Source organism: Struthio camelus, chromosome 1 (assembly GCF_040807025.1).
Source record: "Struthio camelus isolate bStrCam1 chromosome 1, bStrCam1.hap1, whole genome shotgun sequence".
Taxonomy (NCBI): Eukaryota; Metazoa; Chordata; class Aves; order Struthioniformes; family Struthionidae; genus Struthio; species Struthio camelus.
The window spans coordinates 102278277-102305242 of record NC_090942.1 but is presented as its reverse complement, the minus strand read 5'-3'; the positions used below and the strand labels follow the sequence as shown (position 1 = coordinate 102305242).

The following is a 26966-nucleotide window of genomic DNA, read 5'->3' as shown; positions in this document are numbered from 1 at the left end:
ATGGCAGTCTTTAACACATTGTTTTAATAAATTATAGTATTGTACTCTAAATTAAAGATCAATGTGAAATCTGAGATAGGAAGCAGAGGGTGGTGTCTCTTCTTTTTCATAATGCTTGTTTGCACATTGCCTTTTTTCTTCTTCTTTGTACTACTGAAACCTTAAAACAGCTACAGAAGCATCCCAGCATTCAAGAGCAACACCATTCATTTTGGCTGTGAGCTCCCAAGACTGTCCTGCAAACTTATCTGAGAAACTTTATAAAACAAAGAAGAGAAATATACTTAGTTATACATCTGGCTAACAGGACATAAATTAGGTAGCACTATGAAAAAGGGACACAAAAATAGCGATTACCAGCCAGTCAGTGAGTACATAAAGCGAAGAAGAGGTTGACAGTGGCTCCTCATTAAACTTAGGAATAGTTTATCATTGCTTGCTTTTAAAACCTCAAAAGTTTAACGGGAGAAAAATGTTTCTTTATGCCTAATGCCTCAGATCTCTTCCTTTGCAAATGGAAGTCCCAGGTTCCCCCTCCCCCTTTCATTTCTAGAGAGGCTGCCAAGTTTTCTGAGAGCTAAAAGCAACAAGTTTCTGTTAAACGTTACTTCATGCTTCTGGTATTAATCTAACAGAAGGCTAGATGGGGAGGGGAAGGAGAAGCAATGAAAGCTTATTTCCCGCCATGCAGTGGAAAATGCATAGAAAATTCAGATCTAACACTAATTTTAACAGCTGGATGACTGCTGTAGTTTTCTATATGCCGTAGGAACATGCAACTACGTACTATTTGGCTAGAAAACAGACGTCAAGCAAAAGGAAAATTAAAAATAAGACTTGCAATTGTAAAAACCCTGAGATTAAACCATCCTATTCAACTAGTCAGGCTAGAAATATCAACACATTTTGCAAATCACCTTACATTTCTGTTAACATTACTAATAAGAACGTTCATGGAAACAGAAAATATACAAAGAAATAGTCTTACTAATAAGCACTTCAACAAATATTTACTTGGGAAGTGCTCCAGCAACCACTTTGAGAAGAGTCTTAGTGGGTTTGAGAAACATGCAATCAAGACGCTGAAATAAAACTCTGTAATGGAGGTGAAAAAATCACAGCAAAAACAGCAGATTATCAACACTTCACATAATGTCAAACACACCAATCCTTTAGCAATTCATAGGATGAAATATGGCTTTATAAATAATTTTTAGGAGCACCTTTCTAAAGACAGCAGCCTGATAACGTCTGCATTCCCTGGATAAGTTCTTCTTTGGGAAGAGCTTGACTATTTGTCCTGATAATAATTGCTGGGAGGGGGATTCTCACAAATGTAGTTCTTTATCTTGACCATTAAAAGTTTTTGTTCTCCTTGCATGCTTTTTGCTCAGCCTTTGCTCCACCTGTTTGTCACACACCATATGGCTCAAATCACAACATATTGCAGAAGTCAAGATTGTTTTTTATGTTAATGCAGAGAAAGATAAATACAGTATATGTGCTTAAATTGAACTCTATTTTGTAGATAAAATAGGGCTATAGTTTGTTTGTGCAAATTTGTACAAGGTAAACCTGTATGTACTTGGAAACATCCATACTGCAGATGCCAACTGCTCCACCTTAGGAGACTGTCTTGATTGTAATGTTTTACCTGCCCATTGATGCACGAGATCAATGGAGTGAACGTGACAGATGTTTTTTATGTCACTGGCTGCAGCCAACTGTTATGCGCAAAGTGTTAATCATTTGCATCAGTCACAGACTTGGATTAAGCAAAATGGAAGACTCAAAGACTCTCAGGGGCAATGACGGCAGAAAAAAACCCAGAACCTAACACCCAAAACACTAAGTAGAAGCTATGCTATGTGAGCAGGGAGGCTCCTCTCAGGGCAGATAAACAGAAGGCTGGAACATTTGATAGCTATAGCTTGAAGTACTGATGGGCAGAAGAGACAGAAAAAAAAACAAACTTGAAAACAAGTAAGCAAATGAGAAAAGTTGCAGTGGATATTGCATTAGGAGGAAGTTTAAAAAGATGGAGCCTCGTAGATGCATAGTACTTGCTGGAAAGGCAGAGATGTCTAACAAGAACACTGTTTCCAGTTTATTTTGTATTCATATACCACAGGACTTTCTGCACATATTTTAAGTCAACAGGATGGTTGCCATTGCTCGCTCTGTCCTCCAAAAATTCCAGCTGGTATCAGCTTTTCCCTGTAATGGAAACAAGCTGGCAGAACTTCAAAAACTTGATAACAACTTACTCAAAGAAAGGACAGCAATAGTTAGTTATACTTGGCTATTAAAATGTTGCGCCCCCCCCCCCCTTTTTTCTTTGTTTAAGAGAAGTTGGCTAGAATTTAGCAGTGCTTATAATGGTGCCACTTGTATCCTGCAGCAGTTAGAGAATGTGAACATGTAGCTGTAATGGAATTTGTTCAGGAAAGGATATCTAGCAGCTCAACTTCTGTCAAATATGCCACGGCTAGAGGATATGAGAACACCGTGAAATCATTAAGCTCAGGCAAATAGTTTCTAAATGACTGAGAAACTGAAATGGGAGTTTTGAAAGACAGGGGTATACGAGTTGTCCATTTCTTTGTCTGAAGGCACAGAAATCACCGAACCCTGATCAACTTTGTCTTAATAGCACAAACACAACAAAGAACCTAGGAATTTGCATGAAAAAAAAATTGACTGTTATGAAATAACCCTTTCATTTAAAATTTGATATATCAAATTATAAATTTGCTCTTGATGGACAAATCCAGGGCCTCACAGTTCAAACAATTCCCTCTGTCTGAATGTTGCATCTTTTCTTTTCTGTTTGTTTTTAGTACTTGACCCCACTAGGACTGCAGGTTCAGTTTCAAGATTGTCCTGACTTTCCACATAATGTCAAATGGCATACGGAATAAGTTAAGGCTATGTGATCTGCCTCAGTTTGCATAGATTTAAGAACTATGCTGGAGCTTTTCGATAGCCAGAGGCTGAGTATCTATATAAATAGGTCACTTCTCTGGAAAAAATCTCTCTTTTAAAAATATTGGAGTTCCTCATTTTTTCCCCTCCTCTCCTTCTTTCCTGATCATATACAACTGAAGAAACAGCCTTTGTTAGTTTTTTCTGGGCTGGCAGGAAGCCCAGAGACCCAGCTGACAAAAATTTCTAGTCAGCAACACCAATGGGAAGAATGTCCTTTTCAGAGCCCACATTTCACAGCCTCGCTGTCACAGAGCATCTCAAAAGCTCCACGCAGAAGAACTCTCCATTTCGATTCATTCCAAGTGGGATCATCCTTCCTCGGTTTGCTACGCTTTGGTAACAGGCTCTCCTCACCCCCCCAGGCAGCCACTGCCCAGTGTCTGAGAGATGGGCGACAGCAAAGGTTCCAGCCTCAGGTCCCATCCGGGCGTTCAAGCAGTGATCCTAAGATTCAGTGGGTTGGCTCCCATCCCTCCCACCCCAAGGCTGGGCTTCTTAAATCCTGCCTGATGTGTAGCGATCAGCTGAGCAGCTGCCCATGATGCACCGACTCAGAGAGGGCTATAGCACATGAACTGCTCTGGGCACATAGTGCAGATGGGGCCCATCCACCTGCCGTGTCCCCCACCCCATGGCACAGCACCTGTAGCACATGGCTGCGTGTATCGGGAACAAAGCAACTTAACAGGACTATGTCAGCCTGTGGACTTAGGGTATATTCAGCAAAAGGTCCCTGAGTTAAATACTTGCAAGCTGCTATTAATCATACCCCCATACTGGAGTATGTACCAAATTTCTAACATAAAATAGTCAAATACCTCACGGAAGCTGCTCAGCACTCAGGGGAACCGCACGTGCTATGAGCAGACTTAAGGGTCTCCCTCACATGTTAGCTGGATAAGATGAATCATTGTTTTTTCCCCCAAAAAGGAATTCAGTGCTTTTCAAGAGAATAAAGAACACAGTAAATAAGGAACTCAACAGTAGGCACAGCAATTTACCCTAGGGCTTCACAGTGGAGAAGTGATTCTTTCTGCAATCAGAGCACTTCATATAATGTTAAGATAAGCACTTACTTCTCGCACAATTTTCTCTCCCTAGCCTGCAAAACAAGAGACCACTTTTCTCTCTGCTCCTCCCCTTTCCCCAGTGGTCCTTTTAGTGTTTACCTCCTCTTATTTTGGATTTCCTGTCTGTACTCCAGGGAAAGCATTTTCCTGTGAGAAACAAATGTCACATTGTTGATTTGTTTGGATACCAATAGAATAAGTCTATCCCGCATGTGAGGCAAATTTTTCATCTACCTGCTATCAGAATACTACAGTCCAAAGACTTTTTTGCTTGCCCATTTTATTTGGGACTAGCTTTAGAAAGTGAGCTTTATGGACTAGTTTATGGAACGCTTCCATCATGTTCTTTCTGGTCCCTAGTAGCGACGATATTTCTATTCATTATCTATTCTATCATATCTGTTTCAGATAAGCGAAAACCTAAATTGGACTAAATCTCAAAATGAAAACCAAACATTAAATATTTTTGAAAACATACCTACTCCCTGTAGAGTCCTGTGTAGCATATAGCTTTTGTGCCACTGTATTTGATGTTTTGCTCTGAGAAGGGGAGAAAAGCAAAGGAGAACACTCCACATCTCCATACATGTACAGAAAACAAGGTAAAGCAACTCAGCCAGAAGCATCCGGATATGGTGGTATAAACATGCTCAGGAGCTGTTTCTGAAATTACAGAGGCGGGTCTTTCATGAGGGGCGATCTTGCTGGCAAATAACACCTAATTATTCATGGAAATGAAGACAGTTAGTAGGACACGGGAGAAAAAAAGATCATAGAAGGAAGGATTTAGGACTTGCCTCAGTGCAGGTCCCAGGAGATGTGTCTGCTGTGATCGCTGGGACCCAAAACCTGTTTCACCTCAAACACAGATTAGAGGTTTTGTCTTTCATCAGCAACTGAGGAGACCAGTAAAGTATTAACCTCGAGGCTGGAAGTTTGCCAAGGCTGCAGAGACCCCAAACTGTTTGCTGACAGGGTTTTGAAGTGTTTGGAAAGGATGGAGGTGCTACTTTTCTTCTCTGGCTCTGCAGAGCACAGAAGACACAACATAATTACACTGTAAAGGCAGAAAAGTCACTTCTGAAGGATCACAGGGGAATGTGTTTATGCATGTGCATGCTCAAATATAAGGTGTGGATGTTATATTGAAACCTTTTATTTGAGCATATGTAATAGCAGCAGAGTGCTGAAGCCTGGCTAAAGAATGTGGGAGGATATATTGCTTAATATATTTTCTTGTAGTCTTCAGGGTGCTTGATGCTTAGGCCATTGAAAACGCTTTAGAGCTCTTTGCTATCCTTGTGTGGTGCACTATAAGAGATGTTAGATCACCATGATTGCAACAGTGCAACCGTGGCACTCAACAGTTTGTGGCTTTGAATATGTTGTACTATATGTCTTCAATCTGTTATAGAGCATTGGGGAGTGTTTTGTGGCTTGTGGTATATGCAGGATGGGTGATTTGTGGACCTTTTAGGACTAACCAGCTATTACTCCTGTGCTTGTGGGGGACTGGATTGGATGACCCAGGCAGGCAGTCTAATCCATGTATGCCGTGCAGTATTTTATACTGTTTATTCTTTTGTGTGAAATAAATGTTTGCCTTCATTATATTCTCACTTTGAAAGTTGACTAAAAACTTTCTTTTTAAATACAAAAGAATTTTTTCATACAAAAGTCTAGAGGTTTAACACTGGGTAATGCATTCTGGAAAGCTCTGAAAAGCCAGTACTCTAGCCTGTCTATCGCCAAAGAGCCAACTGAGTTAGAGAATACAACAGAATTATGTATGGTGTTGCTTCAGTTTTATCTTAAGCTCATCCCCCTTGCATTGCCTGCAATAGAGGTGTAAGAAGAATCTGTGTACTCAACGTTTAGGGATCATTCATGGGACTAATGCAATTTAGCGTCAGACAATGCTCAAATAAAAGTTAGACTCAGTTGTATAGGACCTTACACGGAGCTTAACGACACTTTAAAGTCAGAGGAGCTATGTGTGGAAGGCACTAAGCCATTCTTGAACTTTGTCTCAATTGCAGCCCAGACTCGAGTTTCATATTAGAAAACTCTTAAGAGCATGCTTATAGATAGACTGTCAAAGTCTCTTTCTCAAATAAAGACATAAATGACAGCCTTTCTGTCACAGCTAACCAATCCATGGTGAAACTAGCCAACAAAGTGACAATCGTGCAGAAAATCTGGTCTCTTCTAGACAATGAGACTGAAAGGGTGAATAATGAAGTAAAGCTCATTCAAGAGAGACAGCATGTGAGACACTGCAGTAATCAGAAGATATGCAAAGGTTAGCTGCGGTCAAGCTAACTGTATAATCAAGAGAAAAGGCAAACCTCAAAACCTAAGTGCAAATCTCACTATGTCAAATTGAATGCTGGAATAAGTAAATATGGCTACGTGGAAAGTACTAGTACCATCTATTCAGACTAGGTGGGCTTGATTTGTATTTTATTCTGACCTAGCGTTTCTCTTTAGAACAATGTTCATTTGCACTTTCTGCATAGAAATCTGAAGTAGAATTCCCTGTAAAAGATTCACTTGCTTAACTACAGCTAGAAGCAGAGATGTTGCCATTGCAATAATGGGGAGATGCATCATCGTTACCTTGTTCGGAGCTGAGCAGTTGGCCAATATTTCTGGGTCACTTTTCTCTAGCAGATGGACAGATGATGGAATCTGGTACTACGTTTTTCTAATACAAATGCTTTTGATTTCAAAGCAAGTCAATAAACACCCATTTCCCTGCATCAAGGAGACTCTCAGAGCAGGTAGCACCTCACTTGCTCGCTCTGAGTTCCAAGAACCTGATTCCTCAAAAACTCTCTGCTTTTATTCAGATTCAAGCTGCAAGTATTTCATTTTGCTTGGACTTTCTTGATACCTTGTCTATGGGCTTCTCTGGTGTCTTTCTGGTTTCTCTCCCGCATGGACAATAGTCCGCCACCTGCGTATTAAGTCAGCCTGTTATCACACCCTCTGCCCACACAGCACAGATTCTTAACCAGCTTTGTACATACCCTCATTTCTGGGGTGGTGGTTCCTATTGTTTCAGCTATCTAGTCCATGAGGCTTAATTGTACTTTGCAGTTGACTCAAGTGAAGGGTGGTTGTTACACCCACTACCTTCAGCAAGACTTCACACAACTGCCAGCATCACAAAATGTGCATTTTTCCCTCAGAGCTACTCAGCAGGACACAAACCATTGACAACAACTCAAGTGTTCTCAGACATACAAACATGTTCCCATAAAACTCCTCAAGCTGTAGATCATCTTCCTCTATCTTACAATAGGAAAGAAAGACTGCATTTAAATGGACCAGCTCCCTTTTCCTTGACAAAGGCAGTACCCAAGTACCATAGAGAAACAGTTTCTTCCGCTCTTTCCTCTTGCCCTTTAAATCACCCTCTCTCCCCAGCCAATTCTCTTTTCCAATTGAGTCTGCCAATCCCTTTGCTGCCAGAGCTGGATTTTTCATTACTGTAGATGCGTAACTTTGTGAACTGCAACTCCCTCCACACATTGCAAAATTAACCTGTATGGTCAGCTAACCTCATTTGTCAGACACAGCATAGCCAGAATGTTTTGACAAAAAAGGAATTTTTACCTTGAGGTCAAAGACAGTATTTTTTGCAGTGAATTGAAGCTGTCTTCATATGCTGGAGAGCTATGGGCTGTGGGATGCCCACATTCAAGTTCCTGCTCTGCCCATCTGAGAGGGTCTGGAGTAAAATCCTCTGCTCTGAACTAGGCAGAGCTGTCACTTTAAAGCAGAGCGCATCTTATGTCAGGCCAATTACCGGTACCATGAAACAAACATTTACAGAATAAAATATCCCAATAGAGTCCAAAGGCAGACGTGAAGACAATAGTGTTAATAAGAAAAATATGTAAGTTAAAAACAATAAAAGGTTCAAACAGTTCTCCTTTCATTCCAACATAGACTAAACAAATTTCAAGATCTCCAGATCTTCTGAGAAGCAGCTATCATACTCCAGCAATAACAGAACTGCAGCACTAAGAGCAACAGAGTTCAGGCAGAAACCTTCAGGCTTTCAGTGTTCATACGATAATTTCCAGACTTTTGGAAATGCTTCAGAGTGCAAATCTTTTGGAAACTGACTTGTGCCAACCTGGCCCTCCTCAGCTTGGTCAGGTTCTTCCCCTGCCTTTGCCTCACAGGCAGAGACCGCTGGCAGCACGGCGAGGAGCACTTCCCTTTGTGGAGTGCAGCAGGGCACTCTGAGCGCAGCAGAAAGCTTACCTCCCTGAGCCACACGTCTCTACTGCAGTGGCCGATGCCTTACCATGACCCTGCCCTTTAGGACAGTCTCCTTTAACGATGCTTTCCTAACATTGCAGAATTGGGCCGGTTCCCAAACCGATAAACAATCCCTGTTTACCTAACAATACTGTCCTGACCTTGAGCAAAGATGTTCTTTCATTGACCCATTTGGCACAGGAAATACATCATCTTCTTCAGACTTTAAAACAAGTATTTGGAACTTTTCCATTTAAAATAGAGACTTGTGTGAAAGCTCCTTGCCAAGACCTGCTTCGTGGAATACATGAGGGATCACAGTGCAATGTGAGTAAACGAGCTGCCTCTTTGCGTGAGGATGGTGGTAGTCCTCAACCTGGCAGTCATGCCCTGGCAGGAATCTCACCTGGCACCTATTTTTGTCAACCAACGGGTCATAACCCTTAGGCAACACACTGCTTAGAACAGACACAAGTAAATTGCTCACGCTAACAAAGAAAATGGAACATATGAGCAGGCTTTGGAAATCTCATGGAAGGTTTATTTTATCTGATGACTGGATTGCAAAAATGCCTAAGTACTTCTGAGAATTACCAGATCCGAGAACTGATCCCAGGAAATTGCCCCATCATTAGGCAAAAACAGTCATGCTCCCTCTTGCTTTTTCTCTCTGTGGTTTGATGACTCTTCCTTCCTTTTCTGGCCAAATCACAACTCCATATCAATAGGTGAGATGAAGAGTGTCTCCGTGCCAGTTTGCTCACTGGATAAGCCAATTAGCTAGCACGCGAGCTGTAAATTTGAGCTACCTCAGGCAGGGGAGGAAGTTCATGCTGAATTGTTACCCCTCACTTCCCAGGTGAAAAGTGCGCACTGCCACAACTCAAAACAGCACAGCAAGTCCCCTGTGTATAGAGAGACAACATAGGTGCCTGTGCCCAGGCCATGAATCCCCATACCAAATATTTCCTCATTTCAAAGTTGAGAACGTGCCCGCAGCCGGGGGGAGCACAGGAATTTTTGACACGCTCCTGTCAACAGCCCCTCCTTAAGCATTCGCTCTTTCCAGTAAGCAACGAAGCCCCTTTTTGGGCATCTAGACCAGGACTGTGTCCAAGACCTGGGTACTTAAAAAGTTAGGCATGCTACAACTCAAGTGTTTCTGTGCCTGAGCTGCTGCTGTGGTAAAGGCTTGCAGTGTAACGCAGCTCTGCAAGGAATTTTTACAGGTAACTGCCAGCCTGGGAATTTTCTAACTTTCAAGTGCTCAGTTTTCTTTTAACAAGATTTTTAAAGTATACCTTGTTATGTTTTTAAAAGAAAATTTAAAAAAAAGTGGAAATAGCATTACATAGAAACTTCAGAACTGAGCACAGACCTCTGTTCTTTGAGGTCAAAGGTATAATAGACTCGGGAGCCAATATCACTTCTCTGCTTTAAGCAGGTACTAACACTTCCCTCTGAAAAGGCTCCAAGAATTTGACTCACAAGCACATGCATTTCCCACCCCAAGTTCAGTAGCCTTTGGTGAAGCATTCCATAAAATTCAGCCTAAGGCAAATGTCCCATTACAGAATAGCTCATTCTTGGCTTTTGAGTTTATCAAGTCCTAAGCCATTGTCTGGAAAGTTAAAGCGGCTCTGAATGCATATATTTGTACCTGCTCTTCCTATAACAATATAGTGCTCCTCAAGAAACGACTGACAAAACATGGATCCTTACTACGCTTTAAAAATAGGTGATCTAGACTAGAGTGAGTTTTTGCGTTCAGTCACACTGTGGGCAGGCAGAAGGGAGGAGATAATAGAACTGGCTATTCGGCTTAAGTGACTTGTCAACATGGTCTCCCCAGGTCTCCATAATTATCCATGCCCTCTGTAACCTCTCATTACACCAGCTGACCCCAGAAATATCAGCATCCCAAAGCCAAAACGTACAGAGCCAACAAAAGGCACGAGCTCACCTTCACAGCGATACAGTAATCCTTCGCGTGAGGTACCCACACTTCTCGTGTTTAATCATCACTTTCCGAAAGCTGGGGTCAGCATTCAGACCTTCCTTTATGAAAACATACTAAACCCTTCTCCGGATCAGAGCACACGCTGAGGCTGCTGGAAGGCAGAATAACCGTACGGATGGAGCCAAGGCACACTGATATTGCACCAAGTCTATTTGGAGGCTTGGCCTCAATTAGCATATAAATGAAGTGATACACGCAGCCCCGACTTGCCGGAAAATGAGACAGACTAATCTCCCCAATTTGGCAGCTCTCTAGAGCATTTAGTTTGTGAATGAAGAGCCAAGCGTTCTTCAAGCCAAGCTGGGCCCACAGCCTACAGCCAATTGCCTCTACACGGCTAAAACGGGTCTTGAAAAGTAGTGAAGCAGACCAGCACTTTTACTGCTCTTAAATTGAGCTTCTTTTGTAGAAAAGTGACTTTTAAAATACTTATCCCAGCTCTGTTAGAACTATAGCATTTCACTTATTGCATATACAGGCCCAGATGAGATGTGGTATAACCTTCCTGGTCAAGAGTGCTGGCCGTTAACAGAGTGCTTGATTTTATTCCAAGTAAAGGAGAAGGAACTGAAAGTCCACAGGAGAAATGATATGGAAGAGATGTGACCACTTAGCTGCTGAATTTGGACACAGGCAGGAATTTTACTTACTTACAAAGCTTTATTAGGATAAAGAATAAGAAAATAAAAACAGAAACAAGGACTTCGAGAACTGGTGCACAAGAGTGCACAGGGAATGAGTACTTGTATTTATTTGTACAGCCTAGGCAAGCCTTTTAAGGTATTTCAATTAAGACAGAGGAAAAAAGGCTTATGTTTTTGTGCAAATGCCTTTCACATCTATTAGGGTTTAGTTTGCCTTCTTTAAATATTTTCAATTGTCAGGGGCTCCACTCAGACGCAAAAACTAGGAAATCTAAGCAGAAAGGTATGCAGATTTTTCCAAGAGCAGTGCAGTCTTGCTCCTATAGCTACATAGTCTACTTTGGGGAGGATCAAATTTCTAGGGGAGAAAATAAAACAGATTTAAGCATAGGTAAAATGGAAAAGGAAAAGCAGTGCCAGGCTAAAATGGTCTTTTTTTTTTGTTCAGACATTTTAACTCTGGTTTAAATAAGCTGACTTAAAAAAAAAAAAACATTCTCCATTTACAGCAGCAACTTGAGTCAAGGCTGTATGGCTGAATGTAGCTGTAGCTTGTGTTTTCTGTCCCGGGACAAACAAGCCTCTTAGTTAAAAGGCTAGAGGTACAGGAAAATCTAATAGGTCCCAGAGAGATTTTTGAACTAGAAGTCTCTCTGCATCCTTCAGCTATCCTGTGTTTTCTTTGTGCACCAAATTCGTCCCTTCCCCTCTTTTTTTTAAAGCTCCAATTTAGTCCTTTCCTATCATGCTGTAGCAGCTGCAGGCTAGAAACGCACAGGTGACCAATTCTTTGCAAGCGCTCCCTCCAGCCCTCATCCTCAACGTGGATCAGTTAGGTGCTCCACTTCTGCATTTTTTTTCCCCATTTTGCCCTTTGGACATGTGAACACACAGATTCCTGTAAAAATCCACAAAGTCACTACCTTGTCCTGGATTTTCTTTAGCAGTCAGGTAAGTAAGATCCCATCTGCTGTTCCCAAATAGGAAAGTGATAATCTGAATAACTGCTTGTACTGTGCCATGAAATAGTCGAACAATCTTAATAAAAAGCAGGAACGACAGCTTTGTCTACTGCTTGAGCAAGAGCTAGGAACTTTAACAACTTATTTCTAAGAAATATGTGAAATTCAGCTTGATTCCGTGAGAAAAAAATCACATTAATGCCCACAAAACAAGACCTAGAAATATAAATACTCCTTGAAAAGTTCCCCTTGCCCAGTTCATTAACGTTACCCTCTCACTAGACAATCTGCTTTCCTGGTGAGACGTTTCTGGCACAGCCATTGTGTGAAGGGTGGATTCTGATCTTGCTTTCTGGAAAATATCCCATTCAAGTTTCAACAAGGGAGAAGTATTTCATTGAGGAGTTAGTATTTGCTTAACCCTCCCTCACAAAAAAGGAGCAAAGTGGCTCATCAAGAAATGAATACAGCAGAAGGAAATAATCCCATGACTCAGGGTTGAACCGGAATTATGATGCATATCTACTAGTGACTCCAACTTGCATCTGTTTAAATTAAAGAGCAAAATTGCTCCTGTTCTTGTTGCAACGTGCAAGATCTAACAAGACCTGAACTGGAATAGTGACATAATTTTCCAGTTGCCCCCACAATTTGCTTTCTTGTGGTCAGAGTCTATGGGCAGCTCTGACAAAGAGAGTTCTGCTTCCCAAAAATTCCACTTGGTAAATACATTCTTCTTCGTGTTTCTAGGTGAGTAGAATCATCTCCAGGTTTATGAAAACCTCTCATAATCATGACCTATAGTTTGGAAATTGCAGCTGTAGAGATTATGAGGTAAAGATATTAGTTCTGTCCTGAACTCATCCACAGAAAGTCCGGCACAGTTTACTTCATTAAACCTTGTCTCCTCCTTTTATTTTTCCTTCCCACCTTCAAAAATAGGAAAAAGCCAAACCAACAAAACTTGACAATAGCATCAATTCTGTGGAGCTTTGGTTCGGTTTGTATCATCTCAGCACTGCAAGGCCCAGCTCTGTTCCCAGTCTAGGGGTGGGGAGTGCTCAGCTGACAGGCTCTGCCCCGCTGAGCCCTTCTTGGTGCTCCATAACAAAACAACACCAAGCAAAGCCAACACCACTTTATGGGCTTAAGCTGCCTGTTTCAAATGCATTAGGTAATAAGCTGCAAGGGGCATCTGCTACTGAACTGCTGATGCTCTTTATGGGCTCCGTTACAGAGCACATGACTAACGACATTCGGCACAGGACACAGCCAAGGGATATGTGTGTCGTATTGTTGTTACACTGTGAACAAGCACCACATAAGTCTCTCTCGTCTGACGTGATTTCCAACCTTTGGCTCACCCCTGTTTTAATTGTTTTTCCTCTCTGAGGGCTGGAAAGCAGCAGAAGCATGCTAACAAGACAGTCACCTTCCTCCTGGGGATCACTGCCACGAGGGCAGCCGGTCACACAGCAGAAGAGGCAGCACCATCAACCCACTTCTGTTCCTCTCTATCGCCACCACAGCTGCATCCAGCCCTGACACCAGCTTGTGCCTTTGGTGCAGCTTCCACTTTGGTAAGTATAAATGGTGAAAATTTGCAAACCCTTACTAAGCCGCAGCTACTTCTAAGGAGCCTTCTTGTACCTGTTGCTGGTAGGAGCAAGCGTTAAGAAACATCAGGAATAAGGCTGATTCTTATTTGAAAGGAACTAGCATGCAAAACCTGAGGCCTCAGATAAGCTTCTGTGATGTTCATCACTAAATACAGAGACCAGCTGCAAAATAACAGTCGGATTTCAACTATAAACAGACCAAGTTTTACAGCGGGTTTGTATCTATTTCAGTGCAGTTATTTATTCTACGGGGAAAATGTTATTTGTAGACTGGAGGGCAGGGGAGGAAGAGACAGGAAGTCCCACTGGTGTTGCTAGAAGCAGCTTCTGGACTAGGATAAGGACTCCAAAATTAACTTTTCACAAAGCCATAGGTTTGGAGACTCCTCAAGAAAACCATGCATTTTTACAAAAGATCTCACAGTTCAGCCATCAGGATATTTAGAGCTACTTTCCTGTCTTTAAAAGCACACCCTGTTTTTCATTTCCTGGCGGGGGGTGGGAAAAAAAAGACATACGGAAACTGCAGCGCAAGGTAACTAAGAGTAGTGTGCGTTTCAGTGTTTGCATGAGGCAGTGAGGTAAACAGAATGAAAAGTGGACTGAGAAAGAAAATCAACACTTCTGAATATAAAGAGGAGGAGAAGAAAAATAGACTGCCCAGGTAGAGGACTAATAGAAGATTCAAAGCCAACCCAGAATATTTAAAAACCTGTTCAGAAAGAAAAATTTATGTGAAGCTGTAGTTTCTGTGCAGCCTGAATACGAACTGCCTATATTAAAGGAATGAATTTTACATGGTACGTTTTTACGTGTGGGTAAAGTACACACTGAAACAAGGGAAGCGCTAATTGAAGGAGGCTTCTAAAGGAGAGCAAGTAATACGTCATCTTTATCCAGGGTAAAACAAACAGTTATTAAAACATGCTGTTTCTTCACGTTACCCTGTTTTGCCCCTTAGAAAAGTCTAGCTTCTTCCATAGCTAAAAATGAAAAGCAATCTTTTTTGGTTTCTATAAAAATATTTCAAATGAAAAGCAAAAGATGAGGCATTCATTTTTTTCTTCTCAGATTTCTCCAAAACATAAATGTTGACAAAGTGGTCTGGAAACCTAGTCAGGACCACATCCACACAGCACCAAGACAGGAAACACTTCCAGAAGTTCAGACCTGTAGGATCCAGGGAGACTAGCACAGCCTTCTGAGGTGTACAATGGTTATTTCATCTCCCTTAGAAGACCCTATTTGTTCCTTCCAAAGATAAAATTTGGAGCTATAGGAGCCACAGCTCTGTAAACCTTAGATTATGCAAGCCATTGATTTGTCAGTTCTTTGGTTACCTCTCCCCCCGTGACCTACTTTATTTTTAATCGGATTCAGCAATAACATAAAAGTAGTAAGGTAGTAACAAGGAAAAAAATAGAGCATCCTTTGCTCAACATGTCCTAAAAGGTGCCATTACCTCAGTCATTCAGAAAGGCCTACCATCTAGCATGCCAATAAATGTGCATTTCCTCTTTTGAAAGCTTCTGTGAATCACGTTATGTTGTCCCCAGCTGAAGTTGTATCTAAGTTTTAAAACTACCAGCATGTCTTACATTTCACCATACAAGATACCAGGGATCCTGTTGGTCTTGCTGAAAATAGTTACTTGGGTCTTAATGAGGAAGAGTAAAATATCTTTCTTCTCCATGCAACAGAGTTTTGCATTGTAATTGTACTATTTCCAGGGTGTATATTTACAGTTTTAAGTAGCATATTTTGGCTTCTCATGACACTATGACAACCAGTGACTACAGGTAAGATTACTATGAGAGATCCTATGCTTTCAGATTCTGATTTTAAAGAATATCCCATTCTTCTTGTTGCAGAAAAACAGCAAGCGAGAGAGGCCTCTGTGCCAAACAGGAATGCTTACCGGAAATTAGGCTCACAGTTTTCAACTTTGCCTGTTCCCAGATTCAACGGCACAAGAAAAAGTCAAAACACAAAAGCACAGAGGTTTTGTGATTTTGAAATGAAGGTGTATGAGCTTCACTGGCCAATAAAAACAATCTCCCTCTTCTTTTCTTTTCTCAGCACTATAATTTCTTCTGCACTACTGGATGATTTTTTCAGAAGTTAGATTAGTCTACGCATTTTCCTCCTTTGAAGCACCCATGCAAAGGTAGGCAGATAGTTTTATCATTTGGGCAATAACACTGGTGGAACGGGGAACAAGAGCTCTGAACTCATTGCTTTGCGAGATAAGGTTTTAATGTTGAATTTAACCATTTGATTTGCGGGGAGGGAGGAGGAGGTAGATATAGCAGATAAGATTTTCATTTAAGGATTTTAAATCTTTTAATATTGACTGAAGCTAGTATTTAAACTCTAATGTTATCTCCTGTTTTCTCTGATTCTTGATTTTACTCTCTTGTATTAATCATGACTGGAGTCTTTAATCTATTTATCATCCGATAAATACTACATATAAATTGCTTTACCCTGCTATTTCTGTTATTTGTGTCAGACACTATCTAATAATATAAGCCTGGAACATGCTCTGCACTCCTACTTCATGAAAACAGCTGCATAGAGAAAATTATTTTCTTAGTGCTAGGAGTAAAAGCAAGAACGACTTTTAAATGACAACACGTTTATTGGCAGAAATACACAGGTTTGTGCGGACTAAAAGTGCAAATTCAGATGAAATTTAACAACCATTTTAGGCCATATAAAAGAGCACAAAACTCAAAGAATTTTTATTTTTTCCTAAAAGAGTAAATTTAGGAGAATTTAAAAAATTTAAAACAAAATTGAAATATTTTATTCATCCCTAGCACAATATTTCTCCATACTTTAATTTACCTAAAGAACCATTCAGTTAGTTCTGTGCACTTCTCTTAATGTACTCTTTGAATGAAAGCTATTAGGGTACTAAAAAGAAGAGTAAACTTTAGATTCACTTTCTAGAATACAGAAGAACAACATTTTAACACTGCCCAAGTCATTCAGAATCTATTACAGTTGCATTTCAGAAGAAAGCAGTTCCATATTAGTCTTTCTCCAGTAGCAAAGCTTTGATCATCACTAGCTTTAAAAAGGACAAACAGCATTGACGTTGGCCACACAAACACCTCTATTGGCTATGCAGAAAAAGGCTTCCAAAATCAGCTACCAAGAAGTCCAAGCAGGGATTCTGCGAGGAAGTTGTGGCCCCAGAGAAATTTTTAAATTGACAACTTGCATTGAGTTTCAAAGAGCTGTTATCCCATATGGTTTAGGTGAATTTCAAGTGTTACCCTGTATCTCAGAACATGAGCTCAATGTGCATCCTGCCAGGTCTGGGAAATTTGGTCAACCGATATTTGTAATCGGAGGCTTACTTGAAGTAAACAGCTTCCATTTTCTAGAAAGATTTTCTAGTAAGGATTATAATAGGAGAAATATCCAGTACCTTACCTGCCTTTTTGAAAAAGCATAGCAGGTGTTCTGTTTGATTTTAACTAGCAGGCTGTCCTTTTAGTGATTTATCCAAAATGAGACTTTGCCATTACCTTTTTAAACTATTCCTTTTTTGTTACTACTTCTATTGTTCCATACCTGCAATAAGGCCATTAAAACAAGTGTAATTAATGATATATGATGTATCCATCTCTCTCTGATAAGCAGTTACCAAAACTTTTTTTTAGGGCAGGTTTCCATTTATTGTTAAATTTCAGGAAATATTTTAGTAGAATGCAACCAGTAGCAACTGTAAAAGGCTTTACTTTCTACAAAAAGATTGGTCTGTACTTTCTTTCAATTTGAAATGATGAATCAATAAACGTGCATTTTAAGACCAATCTAAACCTTTTAAAAGCTTAATCTCGGATGATTTATCTGGGACAGCTACAATCATTTATCAAAGCTGCGGAAAGTACCTAAACCATATTCAGCTCAGTTACCTGAACAACAGTGTAAATATGGATTACATATTGATTTCAGAAGAATTACTATGGATTTGTATGACTCTGAGTATGGAATTTAGACCTTGTCCTTAGTGCAGTGGAAAGGAGTTAGAATAATTTTCTATTGCTTCAGAAGATGTTTTCTTCTTCTGTTTAATTTGGCAGTAATGACATTTATTTTAATTCACCCTGAATGTCTTTGACATCTTCATTGAAAGCCAAAGCTTCATATTTGAACATCTGGAGCTCAAGTGTTACATGTAGAAAAGCTAATATTTTAAAGTGTTGCTATACTATACCTAGTTTTTTATTTGTAATATGCACAAAAATCTAAATTTGCAGAAAAAATTGCATAAAGTCATCATTTAACAGAGCTTTTGTTTTTGATACCCAAATCAAACAAAAGCAAAGCCTACAATTTTCTCTGAATTCAAGCGGAGCAAACACGTCTTCTAAAAAAGGTTTAAATTTACTTCATGTTAGGAAGTATTTTAATGTTCCCGTTGCTATGTTACCCAGAGTGACAATAATGAAATTGAAAGACTGACAAGTCCCTATGTCAGCAGTGGTGTCAACAGAATCATTTCCAGAAGTTAAAGGATAAAATATTGAGTTTACAGTCTTCTAGATGATGTTTACTAACGTAACTGTGAGTTTGTATCTCCCTGATTCAGCATATTTGGTGTGCAAAAATAGCTCAGAAGGCTTTGGGTTTTAAGATAGTATTGAGTACTTACCCTCTGAAAACCCAGATCTTGCACGCAGTCTCCAAACTGGGAAGACAACCTCAGCAGTCACTTTAGAAGATTCACTTCATACGATTGAGAAGAGTCTTTAGTAGGAACTTCATTGCCTGTCACTTAAGATCCACATGCCAGTTTAGGTCACAATACTAAGACTACATTTTAAACAGCTGTTTTCATTGCCAAGGGAAAGATGAAGAGTTGGGGTAGCTGCACCATCTAATTTGAGGACCTAACATAGGAGGTAATGTTAGAGGCTCTGCCTCCTTACCCTCCCTATTAATCTTTCACACGCTCCTGCTCCCAACTGCATGCCTGAGGAAAAGCTTTTTCTCTCCCCTTCCACTGATTCAGGTGGGCCAAGAAACAGAAGCAAGTCTGTCTTAGACACCTCACTGGACAGTATAAATCCCCTGTTAACATCTAGGCTAAGGCCTGGATTTTCCAGCCAGCTGACACTTAGTATTTAACAGTGGAGTCACTGACCTTCATAGCATTCAGTGCACACACAGATATACCGGATGTTTCAGCCTCTCCCACCCTTATCTTATGTCAGAAAATTCTTCACTCCCATATCCTTCAAAATCAGATGCGACACCGCAGCACAGAAGCCAGGAGAAGATACGTGTGCATGCACGCATGTGATGTCTTGTCCTAGCTCCAGGCTTCTAGGCTGTCCCTGTCAGGTGAGCCGGGGTGGGAGAGGGTGTTCAGTCATCTCCCTTTTTTTTCCCCCCTTATATACCAGGGCTGCCTGTGTTCACCGACATCAACTAACAGTCCATATAATATGGTCAGATGTAGCAAAAAATCAAGAATACCTTTTGAAGATGCAGAGAGGGGAAGGAGGTAGAGTGAGAAGATACAGATGAAGATAAATGTTAGAAATGTCATCATCTAAAGCTAAGATAAATAATAAGATGCAAAACTTAAAACAGATCCTTTATAAGCTAGGAACTGTTCCTCTACAAAAAAATCTGTCAGCAGAAACAGCCTAAGGAATGTTTCTAGTGATTCAAACCCTAAAGCAGCTGCAGGCTTTGTGCAGGTGTATCTTAAATTCTTATAACATTGAAAAGATTGCTTTTCTGACTGAATGACTCTCTAATCATAACTTTTTTTTTTTTTTTTTAAATCAAAGCACAAGCAGACATTCCTAGAGGTTGAGAGGTACTGGGGAAAGGTTCTGCTCGCCAGCACCATGGATCTTGGTTCTTGACTGATGCAAGAGAAACCTAAGTTAGACAGTGTGAGCAGACATTACCTCATAGCACCAGACCCAGTTCAGCCATGCTAGACTACATCCTCTATGAATTTCGCATTATTGCTGAAGAAAGAGGACGGCTTAAGCGTTCTCCTCCAGTCTGTTTATTCCCAGTATTCTGGGCACAGGACTGTCTCAGACTAAATCGTCTCAGACCAAATCATCCCCAAATGCTATAAAACAAAGTAAAATAATGACATGCATATGTCAGAGTCAGCAAATATACGCAATCCTTTCCTAGCAGGAGTAATGGCTTACCAACAAGACGTACTGTTCAGGTACCATTTATTACAAGGCACATACATAATTACCAGCACTGATGACATTGGAAAAGTTGAGATAGTGATGTGATTACTTGTGGATGTTTATTACTTTGTGAGGGACGAAAGATTACTTTTTTCCCCCATGTCAATATTTTCTCCCTCAACCACATCATATAGCCTGACAAAGACTGCTACTGCCTATATATTCCTTTGCCTTATTTACCATCTGTGGCTACAGCAATATTCCAGCATGAAACAGTGACACTTTAATGCATGTCTTTTATGGGTCATAACTTCTTTACAAAGTGATCCACTAAGACAAAGCATCGCTTTACAAGAAGAATCACACGCATAATTGCCTTCTCTGAAGCAAGCAGAGATAACTGGGAGGTATCTTGCACTGATGACTCATCTACAAATAGGTGCAAAAGCAGAACATGCTCTGAAATATATTCAGTATGGAACTACAGAAAGCAATGGCTGTCTAATCAGAGCTGTTTTTCTTATATGAAAAAAGATTATTCAGCCAGTGCTGAGAGTTTAGGAAGCAAAAAAAGAACTTCAAGGAACAAGTCAGCAACAGATCCAGCTGAATATTGTTGCACACCAGTGGGGAAGAGTCGATTTAAAAAAAAAAAAAATATTGATTGCCTGGTTATAAAATTTGCCCCTGAAGTACAGCAAACCATTCTCCTGGACTGTCCACAGACAGAGCCATTTGCCTACAGAGGAGACACAGCAGAAGATTTATTATGCTCTTGTACATCAGACGTTTCCAAAACATTGTGCAAAGTTGTACAAATATCCAAGGAGGTCTCAACTAGCTAAAGTTTCATTTTATTGGCTTATATTGTAAAACCATATTTTCTTCCTCAGGTCAGAATACAGCAGAACCTAACAGCAATACCAAATTTAGCTTTCCAAAGGTTATTAGTGGACCTATGATTAAATATCCTGTTTAACTTATATTTCAAATAATTAAACTTAAAAAAAACCCAGAAAGCTACAAAACATTCCAAGAAGTTACACAGTTAAAAATTCTACAAAGTTTGAGCTTGTGCCTCTGTCCTCTATTCCACCCTTAAAGTCTCCTTTGCTGATCATTAGATACATTGCTTGTGTGCCAAGAAGTGACGTGCAAGACAAAGAGGTCATTTGTTTCTTAGCTTTTTGGAAAAATCTGACAGTGTTTTTAGTTCTGGCATCAAGAGCGAGAGTTCACAGTTGAAGCTCTAGGAGTAGGTCTACAACAACACTTACAACTCCGTTCTACCAGCTGGAGATGAAGAATGATGCTGCAGGGTCCAAGTAGTCTTAATTAGGGTTTTCCAAATTAATTGCATGCCAGCTACCTCAAGTGCATACTCTCCTTCCGCATAGTTATAAGGTGCAGAGCTGGAGCTGCTGCTGTTACCAGGGGCAATACTGAGTAAACTAATTTTGGGAACTATGTTTCTAAGTGAAGATCTAGCACCAGTGATGACAAGCTAAGAGATGGAAAAGGAGAGGTAGAGTTCCAGCAGCAAGATAAGGGATTTATGTGAGAAGATGGCAATTGATGGCATTAGGTATAAAAGCTAGTTGAAGCACCACGTCAGGGGATCCTGTGCTTTATGCACAGGCTAGCAGGCATGAGACCCTTAACAGCAACTACCACTACCAATGCCAACAAATGTATTTCTTGCACTAAGCTCAGATCCCATAACAGCAACAAAAAAATAAAAAAAAAAAAAAAAAAGGCAGGCAACCAGAGAAGCAATGGTGAGCATAGCCCTAATAATGACAGAAACAGCTACATCAGCTGCAGAACTAGTTGGAGAGACAGGCTGGCGATTTATGAGCCATGGAAACTGTTTCCTACTGTGTTCAGGTAAGAGGACCTCATGTATATTCTGCACACAGGATTATAAAAACAAGCTACTCAACTCAGTTTATGCTACTTACAGAAACAATCTACTGAGGTGACAAATATTAGTTCTTAGCTGAAGAAGGAGGGATCTCAGTACACAAGTGGCAACACTGAAAGTAATTTGCCACACAACAGCAGCCATGTCCCTAAAACAGCCCAGCAATCCAACTCCTCTTGATGCTTCCCTAATATCCTACCAAAACTTGATGCTAGTGGATGCAGGAGCAGAAGGACAGCTCAGAAACACAGGGCAAACTCAGGGGGCATTACATACGATCAGATAAAGAAGCTACTTGTTTTTACATCCCAAAAGCCGCTTTTAAGGTACTGAAAGAGATATCAGGGCATCACCATGGCTTATAGTGTCCTGCTAATGCCGAGGGAACCCTTGCAGGATTCTTTAATACGGCTTCTTGGCAAAATAAATTCTTAGGCCTGAAGAATATCTGATTCCTTTCTCTATAATGCTGATACTGCGACAATTGCCCATCCCCAAGTAATGCAAAGCCCCATAGCACTAAGGGTACAACAATGCAGTAGAAGGGCTCCCTGCTTGATGAACCCAAAGGCTTTTAACTTGCTACGTAAAATGATACCCTGTGACAAAAGTAAGCCCCTTTGGCTAGCTGCAGTTTCAAGTAGCATCGCACGCAAGCTGCCAAGAAAGCAAAAAATAAAATGTAACATTAGAAAGAGTTTAAATCCATAGCTTAGTTTGCACTCATTTGCCAGATCAGAGTATTAATTATCTGCAAATATTTGGACACGGCCAAGTATTCCTAAGAGCATTTGTGGCTCCTAAAACATTGATTAATATTAACAAGATTATTAAATTTACAATGCCAACAGTTAAGTGCATTTCCTTTCTTCCCTAATGCTCTCTGCAGAGTGCTTGTCAGACATGGAGCAGGGGAATAGAAATAGCATCGTAAGGATTACTAAACCAAGTCCAGACAAAAAGCAAATAATCCAAAAGATATTGAGCAAACTATACATGCACCATATAAAAGTGACTAATGCCACATATATTTAAAGGAAATTACAGTTACTTTGAAATAATGTACTAACCAAGCAGGGCCAACTACATAGTCAGCACTATTTGTGATGGCCAGCGCTAGCAGCAGTCAAAAGAGAGACGTCCATATTTGTATGCTTGACTTTTTTTAGCTGTCACTGCAGCTCTGCATAATTAATTCTCCATCGCATCCACCATCCTCCAGACACATTGCCTAATATGTAAATATAAATTGCTGTATTTCTTCTTTTCTATTTCCCATCCAAACCACAGATATCTCCTCTATGCAGCATATTATTAAAACTTCTACGAAGGCAAAAGTTAATAACTAGTTTCTCTGTAGGAAAACATTTTATGCCATGAAGGGATTTATTATCTGAAGTCAGACAGGCTGCAAACTTTGCTGAGAAACAACCCCTCTGCCACATTCAACTGTTTTGACAACCGTTAAATAAAGTGATGACACACTTGAAATACCTAGTCTGAAACAAGATAAGATGAATGCTTCATATTAAAAGCTTTCTTGTACTAACGCCTGTTTTTTGCATGTATTAGCATCAATAGCAGAACAGCATTTGATATAGATGAAAGTAAATTAGAGTTTTAACCTTTAATGTGAGTCAGATGTGATTCATAGCCCAAACTATGTCATTCCTATCTGTACTTACTTATTTTAAAATAAATAATGAACCCTTTAAATACTGCCTAACCAGCGTGGGATCCACAGCCTTTCAGTTACATGCTGTCAGTTCAAATCTAAGCTAGGGCATGAATGAAAAAAGCTGTTACTGCTGAATCCAGTGGTTCAGTAAACGCACCCCAAATGCCAGCTCCTAGCAGGCAAAGCACAGGGGCTGTGCCCCGCTGCACAGTGATCTCTCCCAGTTTCCAGTCCAAAGCACCCGCGTTTCCTCCATTGCCCTCTTTCCAGGCAGAAAAGCCTCTGACAGGGGTCCAGGAGGCAGGCTGGTGCTTCAAGTCTTCTTTGGCTCATGAGTGGAAACCCCTGAGCTCCAGAGGGACTCACCCACATGCCGACAGCTCTCCAGCATTCACTCCAGATTTCCTGAAGAGCAAGGCAGACTGGGAAAGAAGCCCTATTACACTGCAGCACACAGGCTCATTATACAAGACTCGAAAATTAATACATTCATAATGCGATAGAAAAGGACAATATGCAACCAGAAGGAGTCAGCTTGCCAATAACCTCCATAACAGCTTACGTGAAGTGAATGTTGAAAAGAGAAACATTTTTTTTTTTTTTTACGCTGTGGATTTCCTTGAGCGTGTAGCTTCCAGGCTTGGCTAACAAAATGAGTTCACTTCCTTTGATAGGGACCATCAGTATCTCCTGAATGTAATTACACATCCAAGCCCAAGCGACTGCAAGCAGAGTTAAGTGCTTGCAAGCAGTCAAGTACAGCAGAGTCATGAATGTTTATTTGTGAGATTTGTCTCTCTAAAGGCAGTCGTAGGGTGCCAGTACACTAAAAAGAAACCACACTCTTAAAATCAGAACATTTCACACAGCTGCTGCGAGAGCTTAGCAACGGTTCTTCTGACTCAAGACACATCATACCTGGTTAGATAATCATGAAATTAGTCTAGAAAAGCAAATACCAATGAATATGCAACAGTAAATTTCACTTTGTACTTAATGACCAAAGCCACTATTTTTCAGCTGTTCTCATTTATATGTTCTCACCTGAAGCATTCACAATACAGTGAGCTTGGTGGCTTTTCTATGAAGCAAAAAGCTCAAATGGTAGCATGGACTCAAAAGAAAGGTTATTGTGCCAACCCCAAAGCGAACTTCATAGCCTCATGATGTGAAAATTACCAGCGTTAGGTCAACAGCAGAGCACACTGGATTTTCTACTAAAAAGAGAAAACTAGAAACCTTTTTGGGGGGGGGGGAGGAGGAAGGTGTTCCAAGTCAGTCCATTCCCAAGCTGAAACCCACCATCAATATTATTCTTGTTACTTCTGTAAACACATCTGTACCAGTCTCATTTAGACATGGTGTAAAGTACAGAGGCCATATGACCTACTAAATTATTTATCCTTTTTTGGAGAAAATCCACATCTCTGCTGGTTCAAAGCAATGCCATAAGGCATCCCCCACTCTGTTCTCTAATAAATATTAAATAAAATGGTATTTCTTGTACACTGCCGCTCCTACTCGGACACAGAAGTATAGTAAGTGTCCATGCCAAAGCAGAGATAGTACTGACACTACAGCATGACAATCTTGTCAGCTATTGAAAAATGAAACAAAGGGATTCCCATCAACTTCTCTCATAGTATCAACAGCCAGGCGCTAATAACAGATGGCTGTCTGCAGTTACAGGCAGGGGGGAGGGATCTGTAAATGCGAGTTTATTCATGGGCATCTTCATGGACTTTAGTGCCAACTAGTAGATGTTGAGGTAAAACTAAGATAACCATTTAAGCTACAGATACGGTCAGTGATCTGTAGTCTGTCACAAACTAAACATTGATTTGCAGGTGTCTCATTTTTCCTAAGAATTCTTTGATTTCCAATTTATGGGGAAAGACTAACAGGTCACTCATTTGCCCTCCGTAGCAACTGTCTGCCCCTCAGAGCCATACTAACCTCCTCCTGACAAAGTTCTAATACTTTATTTCACCATATTTAAATGTCAGACAATAAACAAGAGGACTGTTTCTGTTTTGCTCCACAGAGACATGCAGAAGCAGCTCTTGATCTCTGTGTCTGTCTTCCCGTCCCTCATGCAAGCCAGAGGGCTGAGCCTTTCCTTACAGCCCTCTCATTCAAAACTTGGACAAGGGTAATCGCGTTTCATGCTTCACGGTTTAAACTGATCACTGTATGGATTAGGAGAGAAGCTGTGTCTCTCCCTCCATATGGGACTATGGCACAATTTCATAGTTCTGTCACAGAGGTTTCTTCACTATTCTCCCAAGAATTGCGAGTTGCCACTATTGAAGAGGGGATGCTGGACACATGTATCTTCTTGCTGCTTTATTTCACTCACTCATTTCTGAAACGATTCCAGAGCACAAATCAAGACAACAGTTCTGTTGCTCTGGGTTGGGCATACTTTGCAGATTTTTAACACATTGCACTTTCACATACTCATAGCGTCTTGCTAGGAAATCCCCTTGCAGTGCCAGTTAAAATGCATTGGAAGAGGGGCTTTGATCATCTTCAGAGAAAGTCTCCTCCATTTAGCCTTTGAGGCAGCTTTACCATTTCAGATTAAGTCCGAACACAGTCCCTCTTAAGACCTTTAGCCCTTTTGCTAGTTTTGTGGGGTGTTTTTTTTTTCCCTGAAGCACAAATTTTGCATTTTAAAAGCATTCTCAGGGAAACTCAAAATTCTATTTAAAAAAAATTATTGCCTCCTGTCCCCTACAGCCCAGCATAGGTGGCTGTCCTTAGCAGCTCCGAGACCCAGTAGGTAAATAGCTAGGGACCCTCTCAGCAATTGCCTCAGCTTCAGTGGGGAACATAATGGGCTTCCAGGGCCTGAATCCCCCACGCAAGTGATGCATCTTCAGCTGACACCAACCTGCAGCAGTAACAACAGCAAAGCATTCTGAAACATGGCAGATAATATGAATAATTATGCACAGTTTCTCCATGCCAACCCAGCAAGCAGGATTTGGCAGGAACATGCAGAGGCACATAGCAATACAGCAGAGACGAGGAAGAGGAAAAGTGGTTTTGGCCCATTCCACACAACTGTGTCTTCTTCAGTGCTTCGCCTGAGCACTGCACAAGCAGCAGAGTTTCCATCCCTTCAGAAAACGTGCCATGAGAGAGTCATTCTTCATACCCTACACTGTTGGCCCCCATATCTCCCATCTCCCCCCTCCGCCCTAATTATTGTTCACCTCATCTCACAGCAGGATCTCCAAAGAATCTCTCTTGAGCTTAACAGTCTCTTTTCCTTACAAACCAGCTCCTTCAGTCTTGCCTCGTTCCTCTTTTACGTTGCTAGGGTTTTGCTCTCTTCATGAAGACTACACATATATTACACACAATAGGCACAATCTCCATGACACTGTGCTGTCTGCACAAGGAAGAACTGTAATTTTGCCACATAAATCCTAGTATGTAATTGATTTTCGTGGCAACATTGCTGGGTCACAGCAAGCACTCATGCTCTGGGGATCCTTTCACAACCAAATGACTTCAGATTGCTCTGCTTTGAATAATCTTTTCTGACAATGGGTATTGTTTATGCTTGAAGCTCCAGTCAAAACTGGAATCC

The 26966-nt window shown here is 40.7% G+C and overlaps 1 protein-coding gene and 1 long non-coding RNA gene across 19 annotated transcripts in view; one reads left to right on the top strand and one right to left on the bottom strand.

The window, feature by feature from the left end:
• LOC138061082 (uncharacterized) overlaps positions 1 to 26966 on the top strand; it is an 82974-nt gene that overhangs the window by 6963 nt on the left and 49045 nt on the right. The window contains exons 2-4 of one of the 3 annotated variants that reach the window (XR_011134710.1): positions 13353 to 13539; positions 15450 to 15745; positions 19395 to 25941. This is a non-coding gene — a long non-coding RNA (uncharacterized lncRNA). Of the gene's footprint in view, positions 1 to 13352; positions 13540 to 15449; positions 15746 to 19394; positions 25942 to 26966 lie in introns of those variants that run through there. The other 2 variants (XR_011134711.1, XR_011134712.1) reach the window with 2 other exon arrangements.
• Positions 1 to 26966, bottom strand: part of PHLDB2 (pleckstrin homology like domain family B member 2) — a 130619-nt gene that overhangs the window by 78430 nt on the left and 25223 nt on the right. The window contains exon 1 of one of the 16 annotated variants that reach the window (XM_068908580.1): positions 18248 to 18369. The exons of the other annotated variants lie outside the window; for them this stretch is intronic. The gene's annotated coding sequence lies outside the window, so the exon portion shown is untranslated. Of the gene's footprint in view, positions 1 to 18247; positions 18370 to 26966 lie in introns of those variants that run through there. 16 annotated transcript variants of the gene reach the window in all.